General features: G+C 41.2%; 1 long non-coding RNA gene across 1 annotated transcript in view; it reads right to left on the reverse strand.

The window, feature by feature from the left end:
- LOC116644952 overlaps positions 1-14,313 on the reverse strand; it is a 38,464-nt gene extending 24,151 nt beyond the window's left edge. The window contains exon 1 of the long non-coding RNA XR_004301856.1: positions 13,944-14,313. This is a non-coding gene — a long non-coding RNA (uncharacterized LOC116644952). The remainder of the gene's footprint in view (positions 1-13,943) is intronic.
- Positions 14,314-15,429: the final 1,116 nt, after the last annotated feature.

A 15,429-nucleotide genomic window follows, 5' to 3' on the forward strand; every position in this document is an offset into this window, starting at 1 on the left:
CAAAATGTGATATATTATTCATCCATAAAAAGGAATGAAAATTCTGATCCATGCTGCAATATAGGCAAACCTTGAGAACATTATGCTACATGAAATAAACCAGACACAAAAAGACAAGTATTGTATGATTCCCACTTAATGTGATGAATAGGCAAATCCATAGAGACAGGAAGTAGAATGGTGGTTACCAGGCACTGGGAGGAGGGGAGAAGGTGGAGTTCTTAGGTCATGGGTAGAGAGTTTCTGTTTGGGACGATGAAGAAGTTTAGGAAATAGATTGTGGTGCCAGTCACGCAACATCGTGAATATTCTTAACGCCACTGAAAAATGGTCAGTTTGGTGCTAGGTATGCTTTGCAAAAAGAAAAAAGAGGGGTTTGGGGTGAGCAAAATGGGTGAAGATACAAAAGATACAAATTTCCAGTTACCAAATGAACAAATCAGGGGGATGTAATGCACAGCATGGTGACTACAGCTAGTAATACCCTATAGCATACTTGAAAATAGCTAGCAGAGTAGATCCTGAAAGTTCTCATCACAAGAAAAATTTGTAAGGGTGTATGGTGCCAGATATTAACTGGACTTACTGTGGTGATCATTTTGCAGTATGTACCTGAATTGAATCATTGCATTGTACACCTGAAACTAATATAATGTTATGTCAATCATAGCTCAGTTAAAAAAAAAAAGAAATACAAACATATAATATGTATTTTTGTTTGAAGATGTAGGAAACCACATTAGCTTAATGCTGTTGAAGGCTTTTTGGAGAGAAGGAAATGCTGCCACACTGTATGTACCCACAGATTCATCCTGATTTCAGAAATACCAAACTTTGAAACACCTGCATCTTATAAACTAGGAAATGTAATTTTCCATAAGCATGGTAAAAAGTCTGGAAGATGCTCATAGCTAGTATTTTGGGTGAGGGAATCAAGGGTATTATTTACCATTCCATTTTTCCCGGTACACATCCTCTATTTTGGTTTGTTTTTTGTTTTTTTTTTCTGTATACAGTACTATGTGTATAATAGTAATTTTGTATCTATTTAAAAAAATGCTTTTTCTAGAATGATCTTTTTGGAACCCACGGTTTTATAATTTCACCCACATCAAACATCACACACTCCCACTCTGGAAATAATGTCAGAGAATTAAAGTCAGCGTGGAAAGACCTCTCTGCATTCGGTCAGGGTGAGGGGACTCGCCTTCACTAAACTCGTTTTTGCTTCATCCAACTTCCCTGCGCCTGGCATCCACATCAATATTTACACACTCCATCATTCCTCGGGTTATTTATTTTCCTTGGTTCATTTTGCACAGTGACTAAGTTTTGCAGCATGGAAGTTGACAGAATTTGTCGCTGATATCAATCTTTATTAAGTTTACTGCTGAGAGCTCAGAAAATGGCGGCTCTGGAGCCAGGCACGGGGTGGGAGCAGGAGCACCATCCGGCACTAAAGAAAAGCTAAGCTTCCTTTCTTAAAAAAAAAAAGTGTTTGTCATTGTTATTCAGGACCTGAATATACCGATGTTGACATTTCCCTGTGATGTGTTTAGTTTTTACGCAAACAAATTCCTCAACCCTGCTCACCAGCCCCCTCCACCCCAAGAGAGAGCAGGGACATTCCTCAGGGTCCCTCATCCTCCTCCTCCGGCCTGAGCACTGAGTCCCAGAAGCTTCCTTGTGTTGCACAGCCAAGTTCTCACAAAGACACGGCTTCTGTAGAGAACTCTTCCCATGACGGACCTCCTCCTGGAGCTTCTGAAAGTGAAGACGCCAAAGCCGTGTGCCACAGGAAGGTGACTCTTGTGTCTTGTATGGTGAGTGTGTAAAGAGCAAGGGCTCTAGAAAGAACCCCGCTACCTGACTTCCCCACTTGCTAGCTGTGATCTTTGACAGGTGACAAGGGCTCTCCACCTCACTGGTAACATGGGACAGAGACTATTTCCTCCCTGTCTTACTTTAGGCTGTCTTAACAAATACCACAGACTTCATGGTTTCTTTCTCACCGTTCTGGAAACTGGAGGTCCACGATCAGGGCGCCAGTGCGGCTGCATTCTGGTGAGAGCCTCTTCCTGGTTTGCAGACAGCTGCCTTCTTGCTGACCTCACATGGCAGAGAGCAGAGAGAGAGGAAGCAAGCTGTCTCTTGTCTCTTCCAAAAGGGTGCTAATCCCATCCCAAGGGCTCCATCCTCATGACCTCATCACCTCCCAAAGGCCCTACCTCTTAATGCCGTCCCCATGGGGGTTAGGGTTTCAAAATATGAACTTGGAGGCAACACAAACATTCAGCCCGTAACACTACCTCAGGCAGTTATGTGATCAAATAAGTTCATGGTGCCCAGAGCACAGTTGCACACAACAAAGATTAGCTTTTCCCAGTATAACTTGGAACAGGCTTCCGTGAAAGCCAGAAATTCTCCTGGTGCCTTCCTTTTCACCTTCACCAGGAGGATCTGTGTCGAGGGTGACGGCTCTTCCCCACTGTAGATCTGTGTAAGAAAGAAGTAGCATTTCTAAGCTGGTCTTCATGTTGTACTTGGTTAGTGTTGGTTGGCAGCCCGAAGCAATGAGGCTAGGCAAAAGAATGCTAGGGACCAAAATTAATGCGAAAACTTGCCGAGTGTTCAGCCAAGGGAGATGGAGAAAAGCAGTTTAAACAGAGCTGCAAATAGCAATAGAGTTTAAAGCTCTCAGCCACTCTCTCAGATTAGCATGGTCTTACATGCAGCGAACGTGTAATAAATAGTTGGGTCATATCAACATTTTTAGCCATTCTGCCAAGCATGAACATCAGGTCCATAAGCAAAATACCTCCCTGAATTAGCTTTTGAACTTTTTTTTATTACTGTTAAGTGAATTTTTACCAAGTGAACCCACCCATGGATTTGCCACCTAGATAAAGACATAGAACATTGTTTGCATTCCAGAACCTTCTAACGACTCTGAGTTATTAGCCACCTCCTTCCTTATGATAGCGATTCATCTGACTTGAATCATCATAGATCTGTTTTTCTTATTTTCGAACTTTATATAAATGGTATCATAGAGAAGTACTTTTCTGTGATTTCTTTTGTTCAATATTATGATTGTGAGATTCATGCATGGGGTTGCATGGAAGAATTTGCCCTTTTTCTTTGCTGTATAATATGAATATTTTCTTGTAGGAAATATACCATATAAATATATCCATTTTACTCTTGATAGACATTTGTTTTGTTTTAAGTTTGGAATTATTACAAATCTTATTTCCCATATATGCATTTAAAATTACAGATTTCCATCTTAGCACTATTTTAACCACATACCACGTTTTGATATATAATATTTTCATCTTTGTTTCATTCAAAATACTTTCTAATTTCCAATATGATTTCTTTTTTGACTCTTTGATTATTTAGAAGTTCATTGCTTAATTTTCAAACATTTGAAGACTCTTAGACCTGATTCTGCGACTGGTTTCTAGCTTAATTCTACTGTGCTATGAGGATATACTCTGATTTCTATTCTTTAAAATTTGTTGACTTTCTTTATGGCCCAGTATTTATTTAGTTTTGGTGAAATATTCCTTGGGCACTTTAAAACATCTGCATATTCTATATTCTGTAGTTTGACGGTGTAATTTTCAACACATGTCAATTAGATCAAGTTCTTTAGAAGTATCATTCAAATATTATATATACCCACTTGTTCTATCAATTACTAGAAGAGAAGTAGTAAAGTCTTCCATTATATTTGTACACTTGCCCAATTCTCCTTTGTGTTCTGACAACTTTTGATTTACAGATTTTAAAGTTATGCATTAAGTGCATATAAATTTAGGATTGTTACATCTTCTTATTGAATCGACCCTGTTTTCACTAACTGAATTTGTTTGCCTCATCAACAAAAATTTCATCTTTATCTCTAGTAAAATTTCTTGCCATACCAAGTATCTTTTTCTACTGATAATAGAACTTTATTTAGTTAGTGGTTGCATGGTATGTACTTCCAAATTTCCCATTTTCTTACATTTAAGTTATGTCTTTGTAAGCAGCATATAGTTTTTTTAAATACAGTCTGAATTTTTTTTTGTTTTAATTGGAATGTTTTGTCTATCGACATTTCACATAATTATTGATAAATGTAGATTTATAATTACCTCCAACTATTTGTTTTCTGTCTGTTCCTTCTGTTTGTTCTTTGTTCTCATTTTCTCTGCTTTCTAGGCTTCTTTAACATTTACTGATTACACTTCATTCCATTTTCTATTAGATTTTTAGCTATATCTTTCTATATTATTACTTTGGTGGTTACCCTAGAGATTGCAATATGCAAGTTTGATTTATTAGTCAATCTCAACTTGTGTTTTTGTCACTTTCTGGATGTAGAGTATTCACTATACTTACTCCTTTCTAGTCTTTTGCACTATTATTTTCATGCTAATTCCACATATGTTTTAAACACTGCAAGACATTATTATTTTTGTTTTTTAATCAGGCAATGTAGATGTAGATTTGCCCACATATTTATCCTTCCCAGTGTTCTCCACCCCTTATCTGCTTTACACTGTTTCCTTCTAAAGTTATTTTGCTTCTATCTGAAGATCTCTATTTGGTATTTTATTCTCATGGTCCTGCCAACAATGAATTTTCTGAAAATGTTTTTCTTATGCCTTCATTTTGAAGGATATTGTGTTTGGGTATAAAATTCTAAGGGAGAAGTTATTTACTTATTATTTATGTTTAACACTTTAATGATGTCATTCCTCTGGCTTCTCAATTTCTATAGTCAATGCTATTATTAGTCTCTTAAGTGTACTGTGTTTTTCTTTTCCTCTGGCTACTTTGAACATCTTTGATTTTCAACAGATCCAGCATGATATTCTAGTATAGTTGGAGGGGGAGGGATTGTGTTTTTGGTTTTTTTCTTTTGTTTTTATCCCATCTTGAAAAATCATTTGAAAAAGTTTCAGTCAAAATAAACATTGTGATATGTAGCAACTTTGTATGGTGACAGATGGCAGCTAGATTTATCATGGTGATCACTTCATAATGTATATAAATGCTGAATGGCAAGGTTTTGCACCTGAAACTAATATTATACGTCAACTGTAAGTCAATAAAATAAGAATAAATATTCTGAGAATATTCTCAGAAAGAAGAAATATATTCTTTATTTTTAAAAAATATTTTATTTATTTATTTGAGACAGAGAGAGAGAGAGAGCACAAGCAGGTGGAGTGGCAGGCAGAGATAGAGGAAGAAGCAGGCTTCCAGCTGAGAAGAGAGCCCGACATGGGGCTCGATCCCAGGACCCTGGGATCATGACCTGAGCCGAAGGCAGACACTTAATTGACTGAGCCACCCAGGCGCCCTGAAAGATATTCTTCAAATATCTTATGATTACACACATATTAGACTATGTAAAATTGTTCCACAGCTCACTGATGCTTTTACATTTGTTTGCATTCTTTTTTCTCAACTTCATATTAGTTTCTGTTCTTTTCTTCAAGTTCACTAATCCTTTATTTAGCCATGTCTAATCTGCTCCTAATCCCCTCTAATGTATTATTTCATCTCAGAGATTGTAGTTTTTACCTTCAGAAATTTGATTTGGGTCTTTTAAAAATATCTTCCATATCTCTACTTTCCCATTTGAACATACATGATACAGTTCTAAGAGTTATTTTAATGTCCGCCTCTGCTAATTCTAATGTTTGTATCAGTTCCAGATTGGTTTCAATTGATTATTCTCCTCACTATGGGTCATGTTTTACTGTTCTTTGAATGCCTGGTAATCTCTGTTTGGATTCTAGACATTGTGAATTTTACCCTGTTGGGCACTGGATATTTTTTTAGAATTCAATTAGCCAACTTATAGTACGTCATTAGTTTCAGATGTAGTGTTCAATAATTTATCAGTTCCGTATAACACCCAGTGCTCACCACAGCACGCACTGGATATTTTTTGTGTTTATGTAAAGAATCTTTAACTTTGTTCTGGGATGCAGTTATTAGGAAGCAATTTGATTCTTTCACATGTAATTTGTATGAGTTGTTTTGGCAGGTCCATAACTATGCTCTATCTAAAGCTAATTATTCTCCTCTTCAGGAGGCACACCATTCCTGAGTGCTCTACCCAAATATCTCATGAATCAGGAGATTTTCCAGTCTGACTGATGGGAAGAGTTAACTAACAGTTATTCCCAGCTTTTGCAAGTGCCAGGTGCTATTCTCTTTTTCTTTTGTCTCATCCCCCATTTTTGGATAGTTTTGGATATGCTGATGTATACTCTGCTGTGTACTCAGGGGGGACTTTTGCCCATCCCAAGGGTTTCTCCCTGTGCAGCTCTCTCCTTTCTAGCATACTGTCCTGTGAGCTCTGGCCATGATAACCTTCCTGACCTCAGCTCCATGTCTTCATTTCTGCTTGTGTTTCCCCTCCTGCACTGCAGCCTAGAAGTTCTCTGGAGACAGTAAGCTAGGGCACTCATAGGACACCCTTTGTTCTCTGTCCCTCCGGTGTTGCCATATGAGAGGTCTTGAAAATTGTTGTTTTGCATATTTTGTATGTTTTGGGTTGTTATTTCAGAAAGAAAGTAAATCCAGTCCCCTTTCCTCCACCTTGGGCAGAAGCAGAGAGGAGTGTGCTATATTTTAAAATTTTGTTTGACTGTGGGACTCTTTCTTATGGTGCATTCTTTGGGAAATTGTAGGTTAACACATTCAATCCATAGGAATAACAGTATCTGATAGACACTCAGTTTTTTTTGAGCCAAGAAATGGAACTTACCTTTTAAAACTCAAATTCCTTTGAGAGGTAACACTTCTTAAATCATGAATATTCATTAGCACTGATTAGTTTATCTGAAGATTGGTTTTCCATTTATTTTCTTGTCTATCAGAAACCCCAAAAATGGAAGAAGTAAAATTATAGAGTCAGAAAATTAGATCCTGAGGACAGAATGAAGATAAGGACCAAGCTTGATACTGATTCTAAATTCGATGATGCGTGGAGATGTGGCCTGTCATACAGGAATGAACAATAGATACTAGTTCTCTTTCCTTCTAAATCTAATGCTGGGGGCAGGAAGACTGAATAAAGAAGTGGGTCTTGGGATATTCCTCAAGGGGTCCACAGTTAATAGGCTGGCTGCCCTAACTGGCCTGAGACACCGGGACAAGCAAGTCAGGGATAAGGGAGGAAAAAGAAAGACATGTATAGGCCGCTAGAGGACAGTAATCACAGAAGACAATGGAAACAAGTGACATATATATCAAATAAAAAAAAAAGTCACTGCCAACAACTAGAAATACTTCCAGACACACCTTACTTCCTCCCTCCCTCTTGAAATCTTCTCATACAGGCCCATGGATCCATCGGCTTCCTATCTTGTTTCAGCTGCTCTGGATTTCATAGACTGGCTTTGGTCTAGATACTCAGTTCTGCCTCACCAACTCCTTCAGATTCTGCTTCAGGCATCCGTCCAAAGGGCCTAGTGCCTCAGCTCCTTCAGCCCAGCCCCTAGAACACTGCTGGCTCAGACTACAAAGGGGTGGAAGTGCCAAACCCATGTGGTCCAAAATTTGCCTTCAAGCCAGCATGAAATCTGAATGAGAATTGAGCTGTGTCCTGATTTCTGCTGTAGGCTCAGCACAATCACCAAGGAACAAAAGGTACTTTTCCTTTAGCCCAATCCCACCCTCACACCACATTATACATTTAAGAGAATATGAAATGAAGGGGTTTTCCATTCTGTAGGTGGAACATCTTTTGCTCCAGGGGAAAATTCACAAACTTTTGTTTAAAGACTATAATCCTAAAGCCACAGAACTGGATTTCCCAGGAAGCCATGGGCCCATTGGTGGAGAGAGAGAGACAAACAGAGACAGAGACAGAGACTGAAAGACTCTGAAACTGAGTAGTTGGGTGGATAGAAGAGATGTTGTCCCCATTTTGCTATGGGGAGTAACAGTCTTCTGGTGGGGATGACCTGTGGATTTCAGGGGACTCTATTCTGGGAGCACAGCTCTAGGTGAGGAGCCACCAGTACTGAGTTTGGCTTAGGTGACCACTTTGTAACATGGCCAGAGCACACACAGGTGCCCAAAGAAGGGCAGAGGACTAGCGTTGGGTAGAGCATTAAGGAACACGGGAGTCAAATGATAAAGGGTGGTCATAATTATAGACGAAGGATCACACAACTGTCCCATTTTGCTGGCATCACGTAAGTTTTTCAACTCATGCTAATAATCATCAAAGTTATGATCACACTGACATTTTCTGGCCACTTGAAATGAAACAGGCTTTGTTCTAAGCACTTATACATACAGTTTCATTTAATCTTCCACAACCACCTTCTATAGACAAGACAGGTACTAATATCTGCATTTCACTAATGAGAAGACTGAGGCACAGAATAGTTAAGTAACTTGCCAAAATCAGGCAGTGATTGAGCAATGGAACCCAGAGCCTGGCAGGCCAGCAATGGCTGGTCCCAGACCCCCCTCCAATCAGATGGTGGGAGCTTGGAGCCCCTTGTAATTTGATTTAAAAATAAATAAAGAAAAAACTGCTCTGCTTCCCATGCCAGATACCAAATCAAAATTTTACCTTCTGCACCAACCAGCTGTGAGGCTTTATTTACAGAATTAGAGTTCAAGGATACCTATCATGACAATAGGACTGTTTACACTCCCAAGTATCTATAAAAAAAAAAATCTCCAAACCCTTCCTTGGAAGATATGGAGAAAGGGCAGAAGAAATGTTTTCAGTAGATGAACGGGTCTTAAAGAGAATTACATGAGGAAAAAAAGAAAACCAAAAAACAACAGCCAACAACATCCAAAACCCCTTAATTTTAAATTTTTATTTGGCCTTTTTTCATGTGTGGGAATTTGAATTTCTCCTTTTGGATGGACACGAATTCAACCGTTTTGCTCCTCGTTAAATTAGTTAAGAATCTTAGTATAAATGGCAGTTTTTCAACTGAGTATCTATTCCAATAGTCTCTCCTTATCTATGGGGGATGCATTCTAAGACACCCAGTGGATGCCTGAAACTGCAGAGAGAACCAAACCCTACATATGCCATGTTTTTTCCTGTATGTACAGACCTATGATAAAGTTTAATTTATAAATTAGGTTCAGCAAGAGATTAACAGCAATAACTAATAATAAAGTAGAATAATTATAACCATATACTGTAATAAAAGTTATGTGGACGTGGTCTCAAAGTATCTTGCTGTACTGAACTCACTTGTCTTTGTGTGATGATATGAAAGGATCAAATGTCTGTGTCATTGATGAGGAAAAGTGAGGTGAAGGACGTGGGCTTTGTGACATAGTGTTAGGCTGCTGCTGATGTTCTCACCGTACATTAGAAGGAGGATCATCAGCTCCTGGACCGTGGTTGACCTTCAGTAACTGAAACCACGGGTAAGGAGGTGCGGGGGATTACTGTGTTCCCATAATTTATACTACTTGACCCAAGGTAAATTTCCCCAAATATTTTGATCAGCATTTTTAAGAGGCAGAGAATCAGGCAGATGATAGCACAAACTAAATGCAATTAGCAATTACAAAATGAATTTTAAAACTTGGGCTCTTAACTTCAAGAGGCTTAATCTAAGCAGAGATACCAGAAAAGCACACATCAAAGGGCTTAACAAAATGCCCCCAAACAAATCATTGTTGTGCAAAATATGTACATTCCTATGAATGAGAGCTCGGATTGTCAGAATTTGTTGAGTATGTACTATACGTAGGCACGTAGGTATACAATATATGCTATTGCATTTAATCTTCAATTTTAGATGAGGAAATAAAGACCAGAGAGGTTAAGTCACTTGCCCGCAACCACACAGCTAACAGGTGACAGAATCAGGTCTCAAGGCCCAGTCTGTCTGACCCCATCACACCTGCTCTTACCTCTGCCCTTCTTTCTTCTTTCAAGGGTGCTTTGGCTATTCAGGGTCTTTTGTGGTTCCATACACATTTTAGGATTGTTTGTCCTAGCTCTGTGCACTCTTACCGCTGCCCTTTTTTAAAGAGACGCAACACGGTGGAGTCTTACTGTCGAGCCGAAGTGGTAACACACAAATCCACAACAGAAATAAATTCAAGATCAGCTTAGCTGGGAGGACCCCGCATGCACTGGCAAGGTAGATGGGGCATTTAATAATTTAAAAAAATCAAATACGGTCAGGTGGTAGTAGAGTCAAGGGGAAAAGAAAAAGACCTTAAAATTTAAAAAATAACAATAAAGAAAAACCAGATAGGGAAGGATGAGGGCATGTTGACCCTTATTTCAACTTCCCTGATTCCTCCTTCACAAAATCATTTAGGGAATAGAGAGACAATAACAGGAGGGCAAAGGCACTTAATCAGAGATTTTACAAACCACTAAATCAAAAGAGAGTGTGAAAATTCCCGCCCAGGGAAGCTAACAGTGAGATTAAGTGGATTAGTCTACTGTACAGGAATCCCGGGAATGCGGCTGCATGCGATTTTGTTGTGGATTACCCAGCAGCAACATGACGGTTTTACATCTCCCCAAAACATATGGGCATGTGCCCTTCTGCAAACCAGCAAGAAAGAGCAGTGACCGGCCCGGGGCTCGCCCTGCACTGTGCTGGTGGATTTCTGGACGGGGAAGGATACTGACATTTTCCTGAGAGTTTGCACAGGGAACATGTTGAAAATGAAAAGGCAACCAGGCTAATCACCCCCATAATTTCTATCATTTCTACACTCGGAGCCTGGGTCAGGATGGCGGTGGGGGGAGGGTCGGGGAGGGGGCGGTGGGGAAAGGGAGCTGGAATTAGGAGTTCTGGTCTCAGTCCATCCAAAGAAAGAGGGAGAAGAATGCCCTCTGACAGCATGCCTCCCAAACTTTTTGGGGAAATTGCTACCTGACGATGATGATCGAGAAGAGTCCTTTCTAAGCGTCTTTCCTTCTGGTGTTAACAGCACCAGCAGCCTCGGTGGAATTAAAGACACAAACCCACCGCCCAGATTGCTAGTTTTCAGAAATCGGCACCCGAACTCCAAAGAGCGAGGGCAGTGGATAGATACGTGTACAAACTATGACCTGCCAGAGTTAACAGTTTACATCAGCAGTCTATAATAAATAATTAATATAGCCCTAGGAGATATAAAGCTAGTGACATGGTATCTCTCCCTTGGCTCTAAATGGAACTCCAGATAACCTACTTTGAACAGTAATGTGTTCACAGTATGTGGGAATTAACTGCTCAATATAATAAGTACTATTGAATTTCCCATCTCCACACAGATAAAGGGCAACTGCCACCAAAAACACAGTAATAACAGTAACAGAGTGATGGGGGAAAAAAAAAAGAGCCCCCCCTTTTTTTATTACAACCTTAAAATGTTATAGGTTAAAATAATCTTAAAGGGTTTAAAAAACAGCAATTAAATCTTTCCATTTCTGTTTTCCAAGACTGCAGCTGAGAAATCGAGGGCCTAAGAGCCATACGGTGCTAGCCTGGCTAATAACGCTCTGTGAAAAATCTCATTAATTCAGTCTGGCTCTTCAGATCAGCCGCTAAATCCTTGTATTGTCACTCATCCTCTGGCCTTTTCAGGATTTCCATAGCCTAACTAGCACTATCTCCATGGAAACCAAGCAGTCCTGCTTTGCACATCCCGGAACTTTTTGTTCCTGACAAAGCTTGACAAATCACATGCAGCATGGAGAGTTTAACATAGCGAACCAAACCCTGACCCACACTTAGAAATGATAAACCCAAGCATACCAGCTTTATTATAAATGATTTCCTTACAAGATACTTAACCAAGCCGGTGAAATGTTGAACCAGACAAGTTTCAAGAACAAGGTGCTGGAGGGAGAAAGGGGAAAAAAAAAGAAAAAAAAAAAGGCAAATAAATAAATAAATAGATAAATAAGAACCCCAAGCGTGTTCAGCTGTAGGTTTTGGGATCTCATTTTCTGTCTAATTGACTTAAACTGAAAGCAACCAAAGGGGAAAAAGAGTGAGAGGGAGGCTATTTCTGGGATGCTCCCGAGCCTGAGAAGTGGCCTTTCTTTTCCACTCTGAGTCGGAAGGAGACATCCTCCATCCATTCCCTTGTTTTCCCTAACTCCTGCAGAGGATGGGCTTAGGAGTCTAATAGGTCTCTATGCCTGGCAAGCGCTTTTTGGCTGTTCAGCCTGGCTCTTTGGAGCCAAGGCTCTTAGCCCTGGGAAATGTGGAGGCATCGCTGGCCCTGGAAAGTGAGGCTGGCCTCGCTGGAGAGAGAGGCGGACTTCCCTCACAAGGGTGACAAAAAGGCAGAGAGAGGAGAGGGTTCTCCAGGATCCTATTTCCAGAGATGCAGTCAAGGACCTGGCAGAGAATACACACAACGTTCACAGAGTGGGTATCGTAGGCCTACCTGGAGGCCAAATCATGAGCTGTATACTACTCCTCAGCCTTAGCCAGTCTTGAAGGTGATGCAGGGCAAAGCGGGAGAGCTGTGAATTCTGAGGGAAAAAGGGCCCTTCCTAGCCTCCTCTGTCTTAGCGCTGCGTTACCTCCCATCAATGAGGCTTCCTGAGGGTTCACAGATACAAGGTGTCCAATGACCCTGAGAGGTGACACAGGAGGGTAATTGTCACCATTGTCTATCTCCTGTCTTTCTTTTATCACCTCTGCCATACCACAGGCCACCAAAGGTGAGGTGGGTGACAGGGAAGGGCACAGGTGTGGGAGAGGGAGGCCTGAGAAACACCACAAGGCTTTGACTTGCTTCTGCTCCTTGGTCTGGGCCTTGACCTCACTTGGAATCACACTAGGGATGTGTAAGGGTCTAAGACAAGGTCTTCCTTCTTTGTTCTTCTTGGGTTGGAGACTGGCAATGTGTTAGAGACGCCATGATACTTGTGGCAGTGGGCATGCTTTGCCTTGACAAATCAGACAGGACCCCACTGACTGCCCCCCCTTTGTTTGACAGCAACACCCAACTCTCATTACTCAAGAGCTCCCTAGCACAATGCTATCGGATGTTGACAACAATGACCAGTTCTGGACACATTGTACGTGTTCTTTTTTTTTTTTTTTTTTAAAGATTTTATTTATTTATTTGACAGAGAGAGAGACAGCGAGAGCAGGAACACAAGCAGGGGGAGTGAGAGAGGGAGAAGCAGGCTTCCTGCCGAGCAGGGAGCCCGATGTGGGACTCGATCCCAGGACCCTGGGATCATGACCTGAGCCGAAGGCAGACGCTTAACGACTGAGCCACCCAGGCGCCCCACATTGTACGTGTTCTACAGATATTTGCCGATTAACTGAATTAGTGCCTATAATATCTCACAGTTCCCTCTGATTCTTCCGAGCAAGAGTAAATGAAGCTTAGTCTCATTTCAACCTTCAGTGAACTTTACTGCACTCTTTGCCTTTATACAATAATAATCATACAATAATAATAATAGTAATAATAATAATAATAATAATAATAATAATAATGGCAGCTAGCTTTTACCAAGTTCTTACTCTGTAATACCAAGCATTCTTCTGAGTGTTTCACATATATTAGCTCCTTTAATCCTTGTAACTATCATCTGGAAAAGATACTATCAATATGCCCAGATTATTAACTTCATTTTATCAATGAAAACCCTGAGACATGGAGAGCTTAACTGACTTGCTCAAACTCTCAGAGCTGGTTAGTGGTAGGATGGGGCTTCGATTCCAGAAAATAACATTTCGCCACTACCCTTTGCTGTCTTGTTGTATTACCAATGCTAAGTGCCTCAAATCAGAGCAACCAGTTACTGAAAATAGCTAACAGTTACTAAACGTTTGCTGTGCTCCGGGTGCAACATCACCTCAGCTGCCTTTACAACAACACTTCAGGCTTGTCCTATGACGTAGACACTATGAGAAACACCATTTTACAGACGAGGAAACTGAGACACAGGTTCAATGACTCACCCGAGGTCATATAACTAATAGATGACACGACAGGTTCAAACCCAAGCCACATGGTTCTAGAAGCTTCTGTCAGCCAGGACTCCTCTATTTCTCTGATCAGTCTGGGCAAAATGGAGAATCATATTCCATGGAACCATTATTCCAGGCAAACGTCATCTTCCCGAATGTTCCCATTCGGCCCACCAGACAAGCCTGGTATTAGGATATTTTTCTTTCCGAGATTATTTTTCAGAGGTGTCCAAGGCAGTTTGAGGCCCAGAAGCAGGCCTGTGAGAAGGGCTGCCCGATCCCCTGGTCCAAAGAGGTCACACCTGAGCAGGCATAGACTCTTGTCCCCTCCTGGGGAGCCGAGGCTCCGAAAGGTGCTGCCCCACGGCTTACACAGGACTGCCAGTGAGTTCAGCTGAGTCTAGCTACACTGTCAATGCTTAGGGACCTAAAATTAGACCTACCAGCTGTATTTTGGTTCTGCAGGCACGTGAATGTCTGCTCCATTCTTGAGCATGCCGGGTGTTGAAATATATATGAAACCTGCTTTCTGAAATACGGGGAAAGCACAAAATTCTTGCCCCTATTCTTCTATTTATTGTTCCTCTTCTGAGGCCCTAACTTCTTTGCTGCACAGGGAATGACATTTCCTCCCTGTCCATTTTCCCCTCTGGGATGCTGCCTCTGAAGGACACATCAACACTTACCTTTAAGACACCCAATCCGTCTCCTTGGAGACTGAGCATGAGTATGTGACTCCCACCCTCAGCCCAGGTGACCTGCTTCCTGGGTCACAGCCTCTCCTGGAATATGCAACCTACTTGACTTAGCAAATGGGGCCCAAGGCCAGGCCCAGGGTGGTCGAACAGCTGGTTCTTGGTCTGGGAGCGGATAGGGCTCTGATTGTGTGGCCATGGGACATGGAGTAGAGAGGACCTGGGGTCCACATCCCAGGGAAGGGCAAGCCAGGCACTAAGGATGGTCTGGGGTGGGCAGTCTAAGAGCAGGCAGGGCACCTGAGTCTGTTCACACTGCTGTAACAAAAATACCAAGGAATGAGTAACTTATAAATAACAGAGATTTATTTCTCACAGTTCTGGAGGCTAAAAGTCCAAGCTCAAGGTCTCAGAAAATTTGGTATCTGCTGAGATCCCACTTCCTGGTTCATAGATGGCTGTCTTTCACTGTATCCTCATATAGTAGAAGGGGCAAGGGAGCTCTCTGGGGTCTCTTCGATAAGGGGGTACAAATCTCATTCAAGAGGGCTCCACCCTCATGACCTAATTACCTCCCAAATGCCTCATTTACCATCATCACAGGGGTTAGGATTTCAACTTGTGAATTCAGGGGGACCTGAGGGCTGGACATAAACATTTAGACCATACTAATATCCAAAACAAAAGGGTCAACAACAGAGAACTGGCAAGATGGAACTGAGATTAGCAGGTCTGACCTAGAAATATTCTAAGAGGTATTTAACCCAGGGGAGTGAGAATTT

This window comes from Phoca vitulina, unplaced genomic scaffold (assembly GCF_004348235.1).
Source record: "Phoca vitulina isolate PV1807 unplaced genomic scaffold, GSC_HSeal_1.0 scaffold31, whole genome shotgun sequence".
Classification (NCBI taxonomy): domain Eukaryota; kingdom Metazoa; phylum Chordata; class Mammalia; order Carnivora; family Phocidae; genus Phoca; species Phoca vitulina.